At 37.6% G+C, this 16,713-nt stretch overlaps 1 protein-coding gene across 8 annotated transcripts in view; it reads right to left on the minus strand.

Moving 5' to 3' along the window:
• The window catches only part of SLC44A5 (solute carrier family 44 member 5), a 389,751-nt gene that overhangs the window by 225,666 nt on the left and 147,372 nt on the right, over positions 1-16,713 (minus strand). The window contains exon 2 of one of the 8 annotated variants that reach the window (XM_063624066.1): positions 10,501-10,580. The exons of the other annotated variants lie outside the window; for them this stretch is intronic. The gene's annotated coding sequence lies outside the window, so the exon portion shown is untranslated. The remainder of the gene's footprint in view (positions 1-10,500; positions 10,581-16,713) is intronic. 8 annotated transcript variants of the gene reach the window in all.

Here is a 16,713-nt window from a genome sequence, read left to right on the forward strand (position 1 = left end):
AACTGAGCCTTCCCCTTGATTTCTGTTTCTCCTGTACCTCACATCCAGTCCATCGGCAACTCATATGAGCTCTACCTTCAAAACAAACCCCAAATTGAATTCCTCTTACCACCTCCACCACTACTACTCTAAGCTACCAGCATCTCTTCTCAACATCACTGCAGTAGTTTCTCTGACTCCCCATTGGTTCTACTCCCAGTCCTGGTTCATTCTCTACAGGCAGTGCAGTGATCTTTTAAAAACAGATCAAGTCACATAGTCTCTTGCTCAAAACTTTCCATATGTCTTATAGCATTTTGTACGAAGTCCAGTCTTCACTCTGATCTACCTTGCCCTACGTGATCTGGCCTTGACTGCCTCTCTAATCATATCTCCCCCTCACTCAATCTGCTTCAGCCATACCAGTATTTTTACTGTTTCTAGCAGATGTCAAGCTCATCCTACTTCAGGGTCTTTGTATCTGTTTTGAATGGTACCCCAGAAATGTTGAGATTACTCACTCTTTTGAGTCTCTGCCTAAATATCACCTCTTCAAGCTTACATTTTTATCCAAAAAAAAAACCCTGTCTTCTTTATCTCTCCCTCTTTATTATGATTTATTTTTCTTGATTGCATGATGATATTTTGTTTTAGATATTTTGTACATCTCCTCCATTAGAAAGAAGGTCCTATAAAGGCAGAGATTGCCTTGTCACCATTGTGAACTGTGAATAGTGGCTGGCTATACACACACACACACACACACACACACACACACACACAGTGGTTGAATGTATTCAAGCCCATTTCAAATGGCTTTGGAAATCATGACTAAATTCCCTCTTTCTATTTGGTAAATCTGTCTTTCAAGTAATTTTGTTTGCATTATGTTTATTAATGTATGGATCCTGTACCCTCTAAAATCTGCTTGCTTCCTAGTAGAAGAATAATTATTTCTTAAACTGACTTTCCCATCTTTAAAATAACACTGAAAATTCTGGGAATTAAGTACCTACAGAGATCACTATTTAGATGCAATCAGCTCATTCATCAGCTTCATTTCGAATACATTGTATTATTCTTTGATTTGATCATGAACTTCCATTTGCCATAAGAAAGCATAGGCCTATGGAAGGTACTCTGGACTGATGTCAGAACTCTGAGTGGATGCCTTACTTAGTCTCTGATTAGTATAGAAACCTACGAAAGCTTCTGTTAATCAATGATTCCACCACTTCATGTCTTAAACAGGAACAGCTGCCCTAATATGCTTTCAAAGAATTATCTATGAATAAGCATAAAGGAGTTGAAGTGTTGGGAGAGAAGGTATAAAATATTTTCTATTAAGATCATTGCAGGAATAATTGAGGTCCTTCACTGATTTCTATCTCTTTAAACTTACAGGAAAAGCTCATAAAATTTCAAGTGAGGTTAATATGGATTTTGTAAAGTAAGGATAATTTTTATTAAAATAATCACTTATTTTACCTACTCTAGTTTCTAATACTTTGGTAATAATTAAGTCTCTGGATAAATAATATAGAAAGTGTTTTCATAGAAATATTTTAAAATAATCTTTGAGATACCATGGAAAACAAGAGATGCTAAAAATCTGCATTTGATGGCTGTTTTGATTTTTGAAAGGAGAGAGGGTTTATTCTGAATACTGAGTCTGGCTTCTATTTCAAATAAAATCAACTGTAGTAAGTGTAGAGCATGTAAATCCTTCTTAAAATTGAAAGTGATGATTTCTAGATACTCTCATAGGTGAACTAAAAACTAAACTCAAACAAAAATACCCTAATTTTTTCTTTTCTTTTTTCTCTCCTCCTCTTTATTAATTTTTTTTTTTTTGCCTTATTTCCACCTTGTTCGTTGAACTAGATTGATAGGCTAGTTCAAAGTTATAGAAATAAATATATCTAGGTTTCAGTAAGTCAGTTTTGTTTTTCATTATACCTTAATGGTTTAGTAAATATAAGCAAATGATAGCACAGTTAGATAAAATTATAATTCCCAAAGCTAAATTTTGTAAAAAAAAAAAAAAAAAAATGAGTCTGTGACAACCGAAGGAATGAAAAAGTTTTAAAACATTTTTATTAACTACTCAAATTAAATATAAAATAATATTCAATTAAATATATAAAAGACCAAAAGCTGAAAAAGATTATGAATGTTTTCCATCTCAGTGAATGGCATCACCATTTATCCAGTTCAGTCCTCTCCACCATCTGAAACAATTTGGCTAAGTTGTTGTAACAAAGGAATCCAAAAAATGCTCTATCACAAATAAAAAATGCAAAATGAGTAGAACAAAGGCAGTAGGGAGGCTCCGCTTCACAAGACTATTCAAGAATCTAGGCTTTGTCTGTCTTCTCCTAATGTTCAAGTCTGCATAGATGGAAACATGATCATCAGCAAGGTGTCCATGTTCCAGCCCATGGGAAGGCGCTTAGAGTCCAGGGCAAGCAACTTTGTATTTCAGGAGGGGGCCCGAATGTTGGCCCAAATTTAGTCCATGATCATATCTAACTGAATGACAGCTTGACAAAAGTAGATGTTAGCTAGGTGGTCACCTATGCAGCTCAAACTCAGAGTGACGTAGGTGGCACTATCTCTAAATGGAAAAAAGGAATAATAAATACTGGGGTATTTAATGGTTTCTGCTGCACACATCCCAAATCTAATCCATCACTGAGGTTAATCTATTTGCCTCCTAGACATTTTACAAACGCACCGATTTCCCTCCATTTCCACCGCCACAGCCCTTGTCTGAGATACGATCACCTCTCACCTGTTTTGCTACACTAGCCTCCTGACTAGTCTCCCTACCTTTACACTAGCCTTTGCTCCTAAAACAATTGTCTTCATTACAGCCAAAAGGCTCATTTTGGAATGTAAATCTAACCATGTCATAACTCTGAATAAAAATTTTCAATTGCTCATCATTATTCTTAGGAATCCTTGACAAGAACTCTAAAGTCCTACAGATTTGACTCTCCTTTCCTCTAGTCTCACCTCTCACTATTCTCCTCTCTCCACTCCACTCCTACTCAGTACTGCAATCACATTTGCCTTCTGTTTCTCAACCACCGCATGCTCTCTCCCACCACCAAGACTCTGAATGTTCATCCCTCTGACAAGAATATTCTCTTGCATTTGCCTCACTGACTTACACATCAGTTCTCTGACTTTTACATCAAACTGCTTTCTCAGAGAAAGCATCCCCGAGCCAGACATTGTCAAATCCCCTGTAATACATTGTCACAGCTCCCTGCAATTTTGTCACTGTTGGTAATGATACATTTATTTTTGTGCGTATTTGAGCTGGGGAAGTCTGCAGCTTTAATTTTGGCTTGTTGCTTTCAATAACGTCTTGCCACATCGGTTGTGTTCTCTTCTCTGGGTGCTTGTCTCTTTCCAGCTTTAGACATTCATGAGACTGGTCTGGCTTACAGTGAAGAACCTCAAACTACAAGTCCTGATAATATTAGCTTCCCTTTTTGTTCCTTTACCCATTCTCACCTCTAGCAATCTCCCTCAGGTAAGAATCTAGGTTACAGTTACCAGGATAGTTAGCCTATGTGGCTCCCCTTTTTGCCCCACTCTCGGGGTTTTAAGAGTGGAACTTGGACTTTGCGGGAATCTTCCTCACTTCTCCTACAGCTCTCCCATGCCCCTATAACTATTTTCTTCAACTGAAAGGTCATTAAATGGGCCTTTCAGAATTGTGATATATATGTTTATAGAAATCTATTTAACCCAAGATCTAAGAAGAGTGGTTTTTTTCCCCAAGATAGAGGATTAGAGGCTTTTAGTGTGCCTCAGCCACTTGAAAATATCATGGTGGCTCATGCCTGTAATCCTAGCACTTTGGGAGGCTGAGGAGGGCAGATCACAAGGTCAAGAGACCGAGACCATCCTGGCCAACATGGTGAAACTTCGTCTCTACTAAAAATACAAAAATTAGCTGGGCATGGTGGCACGTGCCTGTAGTACCAGCTACTCATGAGGCTGAGGCAGGAGAATCTCTTGAATCAGGGAGGCAGAAGTTGCAGTAAGCCAAGATCATGCCACTGCACTCCAGCCTGGTGACAGGGTGAGACTCTATCTCAAAAAAAAAAAAATTAATAGCAGGATAATGCATAATGATCAACTTTGTGAGCTTTTTTTAATTCAAGAAGAAAAATGAAAATCCACTTGAATCATGTAGGACACCCCAGATCCCAGGGAGGTGAACACGAGCAAACTGCCCCCATGACACCAATTTGCTGATAAAAGCAAGTGAAGCTCCAGTACTTGAGAGAGGCAGAGAGCCTCCCTCTGTGACTCACCTTTCCACTGAGGATCTGATCAACCAAGGTCAAGGGAGAGCACTGTGTTTCTCCCAAGCCCTGGAGCTAAGTTGGGGAGAGGCTTCCAGAAACTGTGAGGGAAAGGCGCCAGGAAAAGCTGTAGACATTCTCCCAGACCCAGGGTTGAGAGCTAGATGCCATTTTTAATCTGGTCACATACAAAATCAGACATTCTTTGGCAACCTGGCAGCATTGCCATGTAGGCACTTTAGTCTCAGGCCAGAGATTGGAGAACCTGCTCTGGAGCAGGGTAAGGGCTTACACAGCAAGAACTGTGGAAAACACCTCAGCAGTAGGTGCTGGAATTTTGCTCCCTATCCCCCAACTGCAATCCTGGGGCAAAAGAAAAGCTGCTATTGCTGCAGTTTCCTCTGGGTGGCAAGACTTGTAGCCACAGCCAGCTTGAAGACATGGAACGGGTCTATGTGTGCTATTGCTGGGTACCCTAGTCTGCTACCCTGAGGTTGTGATGAAGTGGGGCCCTCTCCACTCCATGCCCAGGCAGATTTCCAAGGACTTGGAGCACCTGCTCACCTGGATCAGCAGCCTGAGCTACACCACCCTTCCTGTGCAAAGATCCTAGTACAGGAAGGCCCTCCCTCCTTCATGCCCAGGCAGAACTCCAGGTATTTGGAGCACCCACCATCTGGTCCAGCCTCCTGAGCCACCCCACCTTTCCTGACTTAGAGTGTGTTACAGCAAGGCCTTCTCTGTTCCACACCCAAGCAGATCTTTAGGCATCTGGAGCATCCACTGTCTTCGATTAGGAGTTCAGCTCACCCCACAACCCCAGGCAAGGAAGCTGGAGCCAAGGAGGTTTCCCAGCTGCATGCTTAGTCACACCCCTAAGCACTTGGTAGCTACCCACTGGATTCTCCCTTGGGACTGGTGCTTGTGCCTGCCAGCAGGCGACCTCTAGGTGGGCCATCTTGGTCTTGCCCATCATGGCCTCCACTGCCCACCAGAGCTGAGCAGGGAGCTCAGACCACTATGCATTCCATGAATTGGCCCATTATCTGGGGCAACAAAGAGCTTTTGCTAGTAAATAAGGATCAAGTATGTACCCAGACGTGTTAGCTGCAGCCAATTCTTACCTGTAAGCACAATCTATGGGCTTGTAGGTTGAACTGCACAGCCCAATATAAAACCTGCCAAAAAAATATGCTATAGAAGCAAAACCAAAGAACCCTACCCAGCATTCTCTACCATCGTACTCCCTAGGAAGGGAAGGGATAGGAAAATGAACAAAAAATAATAATACTACACAAAAAGAAAAAAAAATCCTACCAGCATGAAAACAATGACAAAAATTAAAACTAACAGCATCTCCAGATGAGAAGGAACCAGCTCAAGAATTCTGGCACCATGAAAAATCTGAAGGTAGTGTCACCATTAAAGATTGCATTCTGTCTTCTGAAATTGAAAAACTCACTTAAGGAATATCAAAATACAAGTGAAAACTATATTGAGAGACTAGACCAAGAAACAGAAATAATTATTTCAGAACTTGAAGACTGATCTTTCTAACTAAATCAGTCAGACAAAATTTTTTTTAAAAAAATTTTAAAAAGTAAACAAAGTCTTAAAAAAATATGAGATTATTTAAAGCAACCAAACCTATGAATTGTTGGCATTCCAGAAAGAAGGAGAAAAAGTAAATAACCTTGAAAACACTTGATCTTAGCCAAAAGGCCGAGAAGCGATACAACCTGGAAAACATATTTGAGGAAATAATTTATAAATATTTCCCTACTCTGCTAGAGAGGTGCATCCAGATACAAGAAATCCAGAGAACTCCAGTAAGATACTATACAAACAAACCTCACAAAGGTATATAGTCACCAGACTGTCAAAGGTCAATGCTAAAGAAAAAAATCTTAAAGGCAGCTAGAGAAAAAGGTCAGATCACATACAAAGGTAACTCCATCAGTCTAACGGTGCACTTTTCAGCAGAAACCTTACAAGCCAGGAGAGATTGAGGGCCTATTTTCAGTGTTCTTGAAGATAAGAAATTCTAACCAAGAATTTCATATCCTGCCAAACTACACTTAATAAACAAAGGAGAAATAAAATCTTTTCCAGACAAGCAAGCACTAAGGGAATTTTCTATCACTAGATCAGTCTTACAACAGATCCTTGAGGGAGCTCTAAACATGGAAATGAAAGAATGATACTTGCTACCACAAACACACGCTTAAGTACAGAGCCCACAGACCCTGTAAAGCCCCCACACAATAGAAAGTAAAAAGCAACCAGCTAACAACTTAATAATAGGATCAAAACCTCACATATCAATATTAATCTTAAATGTAAATAGTCTAAATGCCTCAGTTAAAAGGCAAAGAGTGGCAAGTTGAATAAGTAAACCAGACACATCTGTCTACTACCTTCAAGAGACCTATCTCACATGTAATGACACCCATAGGCTCTAAGTAAAGGGTTGGAGAAAGATTTATCATCCAAATGAAAAAAGAGCAGGGGTCACTATACTTACATCAGATAAAACAGACTTTAAACTAGCAACAAACAAGGGCAAAGGGGGGCATTACACAATTATTAGGGATTCAATTCAACAAGAAGGCGTAACTATCCTAAATCTATATGCACCCAAGATTGGAGCACACAGAATCATAAAACAAGTATTTCTAGACCTATGAAAAGACTTAAACAGCCACATAGTAATAGTGAGGGACTTCAGCTTCCCACCAAAAACACTATTCAGACCATCAAGGCAGAAAACTAACAAAGAAATTCTAGACTAAAACTTCAACACTTCACCAATTAGACCTAATAGACATCTACAGAATACTCCACCTATCAACCACAGAATATACATTCTTCTCATTTGCACACAGAAAATAATCCAAGATGGACCACATTCTTGATCAAAAAGCAGTCTCAATAAATTTTCAAAAACTGAAATCATACTTTATCTCAGACCACAGTGGAATAAAAATATAAATCAATACCAAGAAGATCTCTCAAAACCACACAATTACATAGAAATTAAACAATTTGCTGTTCAATAACTTCTAGGTAAGCAATTAAAGTAATGGAGAAATCAATAAATTCTTTGAAATAAAATGAAAACAGAGACACAACATAACCAAATGTCTAGGATGCAACAAAAGTAATGTTAAGAGGAAAGCTTACAGTATCAAACTCCTACATCAAAAAGTTAGAAAGATCTCAAATTAATAATCTAACATCACATCTAGAGGAACTAGAAAAACAAGAACAAATTAACCCCAACCTAACAGAAGAAAAGAAATAACTAAAATCAGAGAATAACTAATTGAAATTGAGACCCAATTGAGATCCTTTGAAATTGATACAAAAGATCAATGAAACCAAAAGCTGCTTATTTGAAAGGATACCCAAGATCAATAGACCACTAGCCAGATGAACAAGGAAAAATAGAGTGAGGATACAAATGAGCACAATCACCAACGACAATGATGACATTACAGCCAATCCCACAGAAATACAAAAGACCCACAGAGACTATTCTGAATACCTTTATGCATAGAAACTAGAAAATCTAGAGGCAATGTATAAATGCCTTGAAACACACATTCTCCCAAGATTGAATCAGGAAAAAATTGAAACCCTGAACAGATCAATACCAAGTGCTGAAATTGAATCAGTAATAAAATAGCTACCAATGAAAAGAAGCCCTAGGCAAGATGAACTCACAGCCAAATTCTATCAGACATATAAAGAGGAGCTTCTACCAATTCTACTGAAACTATCCCAGAAAATTGAGGGAGAGGGACTCTTCCTTAACTCATTCAATGAAGCCATCCTCACCTTGATCCCAATGTGTGTGAGGACACAATGAAAAAAGAAAACTACAGGCCAATATTCCTGATTAACACAGATATAAAAATCCTCAACAAAACACTAGCAACATGAATCCAGCCTCACATTAAAAAAGGTAATTCTCCACGATCAAGTGGGCTTTATTTTTGGCATACAAGTTGGTTCAACATCCACAAATCAATAAATTTATAAACAGAATTAAAAATAAAAATAACATATGATCATCTCAATATATGCAGAAAAAGCTTTGATGAAATCCAACCTCACTTTACGATTAACACCCTTAAGAAACAAGGCATTCAAGGAACATATCTCAAAATAATAAGAGCCATCTATGAAAACCCACAGCCAACATCATACTGAATAGGCAAAAGCTGGAAACATTCCCCTTGAGAACTGAAAGAGACGAAGATGCCCACTTTTACCACTCCTAGTCAAAATAGAACTAGAAGTGCTAGCCAGAGCAATCAGATAAGAGAAATAAATAAAAAGTATCCAAATAGGAGAAGTCAAACTATCTCTCCCCACAGATAATATAATTCTATATCTAGAAAACCCTAAAGAACCCTCCAAAAGGCTCCTAGACCTGATAAACAACTTCAGTAAAATTTCAGGATACAAAATAAATGTACAAAAATCAGTACCATTTCTATACACCAAAAACATTCAAGCTGAGAGCCAAATCAGGAACACAATTTCAATTACAATAATAGCACAAAAATATTTAGAAATACATCCAACCATGGTGGTTAAAGATCTCTACTAGGAGAGCTACAAAACACTGCTAAAAGAAATCACAGATGACACAAACAAATGCAAAAACATTCCATGGTCATGGATTGGAAGAATAAATATCATTAAAATGAACATACTGCCCAAAGCAATCTACAGATTCAATGCTATTCCTATCACACTACCATTTTCACAGAAATAGAAAAAAACTATTCTAAAATTCATATGGAACACAAAAAGAGCCCAAATAGCCCAGACAATTCTAAGCAAAAAGAACAAAGTCAGAAGCATCACATTACCCAACTTCAAACTATATTATAAAGCTGTAGTAACCAAAACAGCATGGATCTGTTTAGTAACAAAAACAGATACATGGATCAATAGAACAGAATAGAGAACCGAGAAATAAAGCCACACACCTAAAGCCATATGATCTTCAGCAAGTCAACAAAAATAAACAATGGGGAAAGGACTCTCTATTCAACATATGGTGTGGGGATAGCTGGCTAGCCATATGCAGAAGAATGAAACTGGACTCCTACATATCACCATAGACAAAATTTAACTCAAAATGATTCAATACTTAAATATAATACCTCAAACTATAAGAATCCTAGAAGAAAATCCAGACAAAACCATTCTGGACATTGGCCTTGAGATAAAATTTATGACTACATCCTCAAAAGCAATTGCAACAAAAGCAAAAATTAACAAGTGAGAACTAATTAAACTAAAGTGCTTCTTCACACCAAAAGATACTATCAACAAGGTAAACAGGACAGCCTACAGAATCAGAGAAAATATTTGCAAACTACACATCCAACAAAATTCTAATATTCAGAATCAATAACTAACTTAACAAGCAAAAAAAAAAAAACCCATTGAAAAGTAGGCAGAAGACATGAACAAACACTTCTCAAAATAAGACATACAAGAGGCCAACAAACATATGAAAAGATTATCAACATCACTAAGCATCAGAGAAATCCAAATCAAAACCATAATAAGATACCACCTCATATCAGTCAGAATGGCTACTATCACAAAGTCAAAAAAACAGTGGATGTTGGTGAGACTACAGAGAAAGGTAATGTTTAAACACTCTTGGTAGGAATGTAAATTAGTCCAGCCACTGTGGAAAGCAGTTTGGAGATTTCTCCAATAACTTAAAACAGAACTATCCTTTGATCCAGCAATCCCATTATCTGAGTACTTATCCAAAAGAAAATAAATCATTCTACCAAAAAGACACATGTACTTGCTTGTTCACTGCAGCATATTTATAACAACAAAGACATGAAATCAACCCAGATACCCATCAACAATGGATTGGACAAGGAAAAATGGGTACATATATACCATGGAATACTACACAGTCATAAAAAGAATGAAATCATGTCCTTTGCAGCAACATAGAAGCAGCTGGAGGCCATTATCCTAAATGAATTAACACAGGAACAGAAAACCAAACACTGCATGTTCTCACAAGTGGGAGCTAAACATTAGGTACTCATGGACATAAAGACTGCAACAGTCAACATTGGGGACTACTAAAGTGGGGAGAAAAAAGGGAAGTAAGAGTTGAAAAACTATTGGGCATTATGCTCAGTACCTGGGTGACAGGATCACATTTGTACTCCAAACCTTAGCATCACACAAAATACCCAGGTAACAAGCCTGCACTTGTAGCCCCTAAATCAAAAATAAAAGTTGAAAAAATAAGTTATTTTGGCTCCCAATTAGTCTTACATATTTGATCCAAATTTCACTACATTTGGCTGATAGTCTTAATAATTGTGTTTCTGTTCTATTTTCACTTGGAGTTTTCTTCCTTAATTTTTTATTCTTTTGGGATTTGTGAGAGAATGAGGGTTTTTTCTTGTTTTACTGTTTTTAAGAATTTATAAAAGGAAAGTAGCATTAAAATGCCTTTATTCCACCATCTTTAACTAGAACTATCTGTAGCTATGAGTAAATGTTAACATATTAGAAAGTTGTGTCTGCTTATTCTGTGGCTTCGCACTCCCAAGAGAATGCTTGCCACAGTTATAAGAAGCACCTTATAGTCTATTTAAATAACATTTTCTCCAAATAAAGCAGGGAATATTACCAAAAAAAAACTATCTACAGACATCCCCAATAGGTCCACACATTTTCTGATGGGAGAAACAGCCTGTTATAGCACACAGGGGGAAAATAATATAGATTCCCCAAGCTCATGAGGAAGCACAGATCTAAGATTATAGAACCGCAAAGGCTTTCTGTTTGCTAAACCTCTTGCCCGTGACTACTTTTATTCAAATACTATGTAGGTAAGCATATAGCACATAGTGATAGGCACATACAAGGTTCTCAAAATTTTAATTCTTTCTTTTGCCTGTTAATGCAGAAATAAATATATTTCTTTTAAAGAAAAAGAAAGCTTTATCAAGTGCCTACCATATGCTTGGGACAGTGATAGACACCAGAAGTCCCAAGTGGAGGAGAAAGACAAGTAAACCCAAAAAGACAATTAGCATAAATAGTACCGCAATCACAGAAGATGCTTTAAAAAAAACAGAAATGAACCTTCTAATCTATCCTAACATGATGGGGAAGAAAAATAGAGCCTTCCAAAAGGAAGACATGCGTAAGTGAAGCTGCAGTCTTAAAGAATAATAATAACTAACCCCACAGAGAAACAGGCGAGAAAGTATTCCAGGCTGTGGAAGAACATCATCCTGTAAGCTCTCTAGAAGCTAGGTTGTGCAAGATTCAAGGAACTATAAAAAGTTCACCGAGGCCAGGCGCAGTGGCTCACTCCTGTAATCTCAGCACTTTGGGAGGCCGAGGTGGGTGGATCACTTGAGGTCAAGCATTTGAGAACAGCCTGGCCAACATGATGAAACCCCACGTCTACTCAAAATACAAAAACTAGCCGGGCATGGAGGCGCATGCCTGTAATCCAGCTACTAGGGAGGCTGAGGCAGGAAAATAGCTTGAACCCGCGAGGCGGAGGTTGCAGTGAGCTGAGATTGTGCCACTGCACTCCAGCCTGGGCGACAGAGTGAGACTCTATCTCAAAAAAGAAAGTTCACTGAGGTGGAACAACTGAGGGAGAAACAAGTGGAAGTAAATGTGGTTGGAGAAAAACCAGGACCACATTCCTTGCAGCATGTGTCAAACACTGAGGATACAAAGACTCAGACACAGTCCTTACCCTCAATAAGTTTACAATCTTACGTAAACTTAAGATTTAAGTAAATGAGCCCAGCATATAACTATGTAAACTTAAGATTAAGTAAATGAGCCCAGCACATAAATAGAGAATTTCAATATTGTATGATAAGCTAAGTCATAGTGAATGACACTAACTTACCCCAGAAGTCAGGAAAGATGAATCTTAGCCAAGCCTTAAAGAATGAGAACAAGATAACCAGAGGATGGTGAAACAGAAGTTAGAAAAAGTATTTCCAGTACATATTTTTAAAAGTGCAGGCTTGGAGGTGATAAATGGCATGTTGTGTGAGATCTGGGGGCATAAAGCATGAAGAAATGGTTTGGTCATGAGACTAAAGTGAAAGGACTATTGAAGAGGAATTAATGTCCTGCTAAGAATCTTCAGCTGTATCCTACAGATAATATAGAATTACTGAAGAGTTTCAATTAGGGAAAAACATACAGTTTAGGCTGATCACTCATGGTAGGTTTGCGGGAAACAGTCCTGGAGGATTGAAGGACAATCAGAAATGCTATTACAATAGCCCAATAAAGAGACTCTGATAATTTGAGCTAAGGTTGTTGCATTACAGAAGGATAGAGTGATGGAGATAAACTTGAGAAAAAAATTAGAGAGACAAAATCAGAAGAATTTATTCATTGGGAATATGTAAAAAATGAAGGGAAAAGGAATCAAGGATACTATCTACCTTTCACAAAAACTAAGGAAGGGAATATTCCTTATACATTGCTTAATTTATAATATATTTATTAATATTAGTCTATAATCTTAATGAAGGAAAGAACTATGTTATTTGCTTTTCCAGTGCCTAACCCAATGCCTTCACAAAGTGTGCACTTAATAAATATATGAAGAATTAATGAGAAAAAGCAAGGAACTGGTGGGAAAAATGAGTTTGTTTTTTGAATATAATGAGTTTGAAGATGCCTGTGGAATTTCCATACAAAAATAATACAGATCTAGAGTTCAAGAAAGAGGTCCAAGTAAGAGACAGAGAATTGAACGCCATCAGAATAATTAAAGCCAGAAGAATGGATGAGCTCAGAGAGTGAAAAAAAGATACTGGTGAGGGATAGTGCCCTGGAGATATCACTTTAATAAAAGTTTCATTCTTTTTTTTGGCCCAAGGACAGAGAAAGATAATTTATCCAGATGAAGATTCAAGAGCCACAACGACGTCTGCTCTAATCCAAGCACAAGGAAGAACCATTTCTTCTCTAACAGTCACTATAAAGCTATTGCCTGTCTTATGAAATTGACATCCCATGGAAAGAAAAAATAATAGCCTTTATTTATTTAGCATTTAGTATTTACAAAGTTCCTTTTTTAAGTATAATTTACATACAGTAAAATTTGTCCATTTTTTGGACGTTCAGTTCTGAGCCTTGACAAATGTACATAGCTATGTAGCCACCAACATCATCAACATATAAAGCATTTTCATCATCCAAAACTTTTTATATGATCCTCTATTCCCAGCACCTGACAACCACTCGCAGATGTTTGTTCATTTGGTGAGGTGCAAGAAAGGTATGGTAATTATTATCACCCTCCCTTTCCCGAGAAGGAAATACAGTAGCTTTCAGAGTTATGTGACTTGCCCAAGTAACATAGTCAGCACCTGAGCCCTGGGGCTCTAATTCTAAATAGAATATCTTTCCTTTGAAACCCAGAATGTCATCTTATCAGCACACGATTATTAGAATTCACAGCATGTAATGCAGGACAACAGTCATAGTCTGTAAAGCATCTAGAATCTTTCAAATATTCAACCAATAGAATGGTAATTGTAACTGAAAAACATATTACTATTATTATCATTATTTAGATAGGGTCTCACTATGTTGCCCAGGCTGGCCTTAAACTCCTGGGCTCAAGAAATCCTCCTGCCGCAGCTGGAACTACAGGAGGCAAGTGAATCTTATACAAAGCAGTGCTTAAGCAATGCCCTGAAAACCAGGAAGTAGAAGAAGGAAATAGTTCTTGGAGAGTTGGTTTTAAAACTGGATTGTTCAGGTAGCAAGTGTTCCTGAGAGTAAGGGCAACCATATTAAAATTAATGGCTATATACACATCAAACATAAACTATACAAATCTGCCTCACTGTATATACATTCTCTGCGCTGTTCTCTCCATATGAATGAGCTCTGCTGTAGGAGCTCTTGAACTCTGGAACTCTGAGGACAAATGGAGTTTATAATGTTATGATGATGAGAAGCCCTATTTTAAAAGGAATCATTATTAAAGTACTCTGCTTTAATTTGGCATTGCCTTCCTATTTCCACCCAACTTTATTTGGAACGAATTGAAATTTCTAACCTACTACCAGTACAGAAACTATGTGATTAAGACAATAAATATTTCACAAAATGTAAACTCAACTTTTGGGGCTTTAAACATCTGCCCTAAAAATAAAACTTTTACAAATGCACAGTCATGGACAAAGTGAAACCTTTCTCCCAAAAATGTTTTATGAAACCGGAAGGTATGAGCCCGTTTACAGACAAAGTTGGTGTATTGCCAAACCTACTGTGTAGATTTAAACTAATTCACATGTAATGTTGGTCATTTATATGAGTCTTTCTGCAGCTGTGGGACACTCTCAGTCTTTTTGACTACTTTACATAAAATTATTCAATGAGACTAAAACTCTACATTCAATATTCCAATAAAAGGGATCTAGACATTGGAATTGAAATATCCCCCAAATCTCTACTGATATTATTGCCATTTTTATTGCCAATATTCTCAATAAGAACAATCTCATGTCAACATTTAGCCAATCTTTTCTCCATTTATCTTTTCTACCCTACAAATGCAAGACAGGTAAGAAAATCACTTACATCCAACTACCTTCTAGTTGGATAATTGTTCAGTTTTAGTCCGGAATTTGAATGGTTTTCCATTCTTACATAATTCATCTCCATTAAAATCAGTCTGACACCCTTGCAAACTTACCCACAATGTGGGGAGAGTTTTACAGATGTATATCACCATAATATTAATGATAGTGAAAAAAAAAATGGAAGCAACCCAATGTCCGAGAAAAAGAAAATAGTTAAATAAAGGCTGGTATATTGATTAAACAAAATGTCATGCACCATTTACAAGAATGTTTACAAAGATTATAGAGCAACACAAAAAAAATGCATTTGGCATACAAAGTGTTCACATAAACCAAAAGAGATCTCTTCTCTGATGATTGAATTAATTCCACAGATAATCGAGCACATTACTACTAGGCATCAGGTATGAAAATAGTTTTAAAATTGTTCCCTAACCATTTTCATCTCTGACAATTTTCACCTGCACCCTTCTCCTGTAAGATAATATTATTTAGGTCACAACCTCCACACACATATTATCTTATTGAATCCTTATAAAATCCAAAGAGGTAAATAATATTATTAGTTCACTGGAGTAACTACTAATATTATTATGAGTGGTGTGTCTCAGGACATTAGATATATTTATGTTTTGAGGATCCCATTTGTCCAAGTCAACCAAGTCACCAAATTTTGCTAGCCATGGTGACTAAATAGTTCTTTGCTAGCGAAAGAAAACATAAAATTCTCATTATTGAGTTACTGTCCAATAAAAATACAAAGCAGCCCTTGGATAGCATTTCTGAACTTGCTCGGGGCCAGAGGAGTGCCTACTACCCTAAAGAGTGAGTCCAAGGCCAGGCAGCATTCACAGTAAGCGGACTAAAAAGCCCTTGGGCCTTAAGGGGAACATGGGTAGTAATCTGCCAGTACTCCTCATGGCCCGGGGTGGTGGTGGGTATGGGATGAGATTCCTCTGCCTTTGGAAAGGGGAGGGAAAAATGGAAAGTACAATAGACCATCAGATGGCCTTTTAAGATTTTTGACTCTAGTCCCTGGCTCCCAGACAACACCTATGGACCCTCCCGGGGCCTGGGGAAAATCACAATCCTGCAGGGAAGGACACAAGCCTGGCTGACTTTGCCACCTGCTGACTGTAGAGCCCGATGGCACTGAGCAAACATAGGCCATAGCCAGGGAGTAGTTAAGCAGGCCTTGGGCAAGACCCAGTGCTGTGCTGGCTTCAGGTCTGACCCAGGACATTCCTAGTGGTAGTACCCAAATATATATATACATATATATACATAGCCAGATATATACTATTCTAGGGTAAAAGTTTTTTCCTTTATTGCTTTAAATATATCATGCCACTCTCTCCTGGCCTGTAAGATTTCCACTGAAAAATCTGCGGCAAGACATATTGGAGCTCCATTGTATGTTATTTGTTTCTTTTCTGTTGTTGCTTTTAGGATCGTTTTTTAATTAATCCTTGATCTTTGGTAATTTGATTGTTAAATGCCTTGAGACAGACTTTTTTGGGTTAAATCTGCTTGATGTTCTACAACCTTCTTGTACTTGAATATTGATATCTTTCTCTAGGTTTGGGAAGTTCTCTGTCATTATCCCTTTGAATAAACTTAGCAGAAGAAATAATAAAAATCAGAGCAGAAATAAATGAAATTGAAATGAACAATACAAAAGATCAATAAAACAAAAAGTTGGTTTTAAAAAACATAAACAAAATACACAAACCTTTAGCCAGACTAACTAAGAAAAAAAG

The sequence above is a fragment of the Symphalangus syndactylus genome, chromosome 12, assembly GCF_028878055.3.
Source record: "Symphalangus syndactylus isolate Jambi chromosome 12, NHGRI_mSymSyn1-v2.1_pri, whole genome shotgun sequence".
Taxonomy (NCBI): domain Eukaryota; kingdom Metazoa; phylum Chordata; class Mammalia; order Primates; family Hylobatidae; genus Symphalangus; species Symphalangus syndactylus.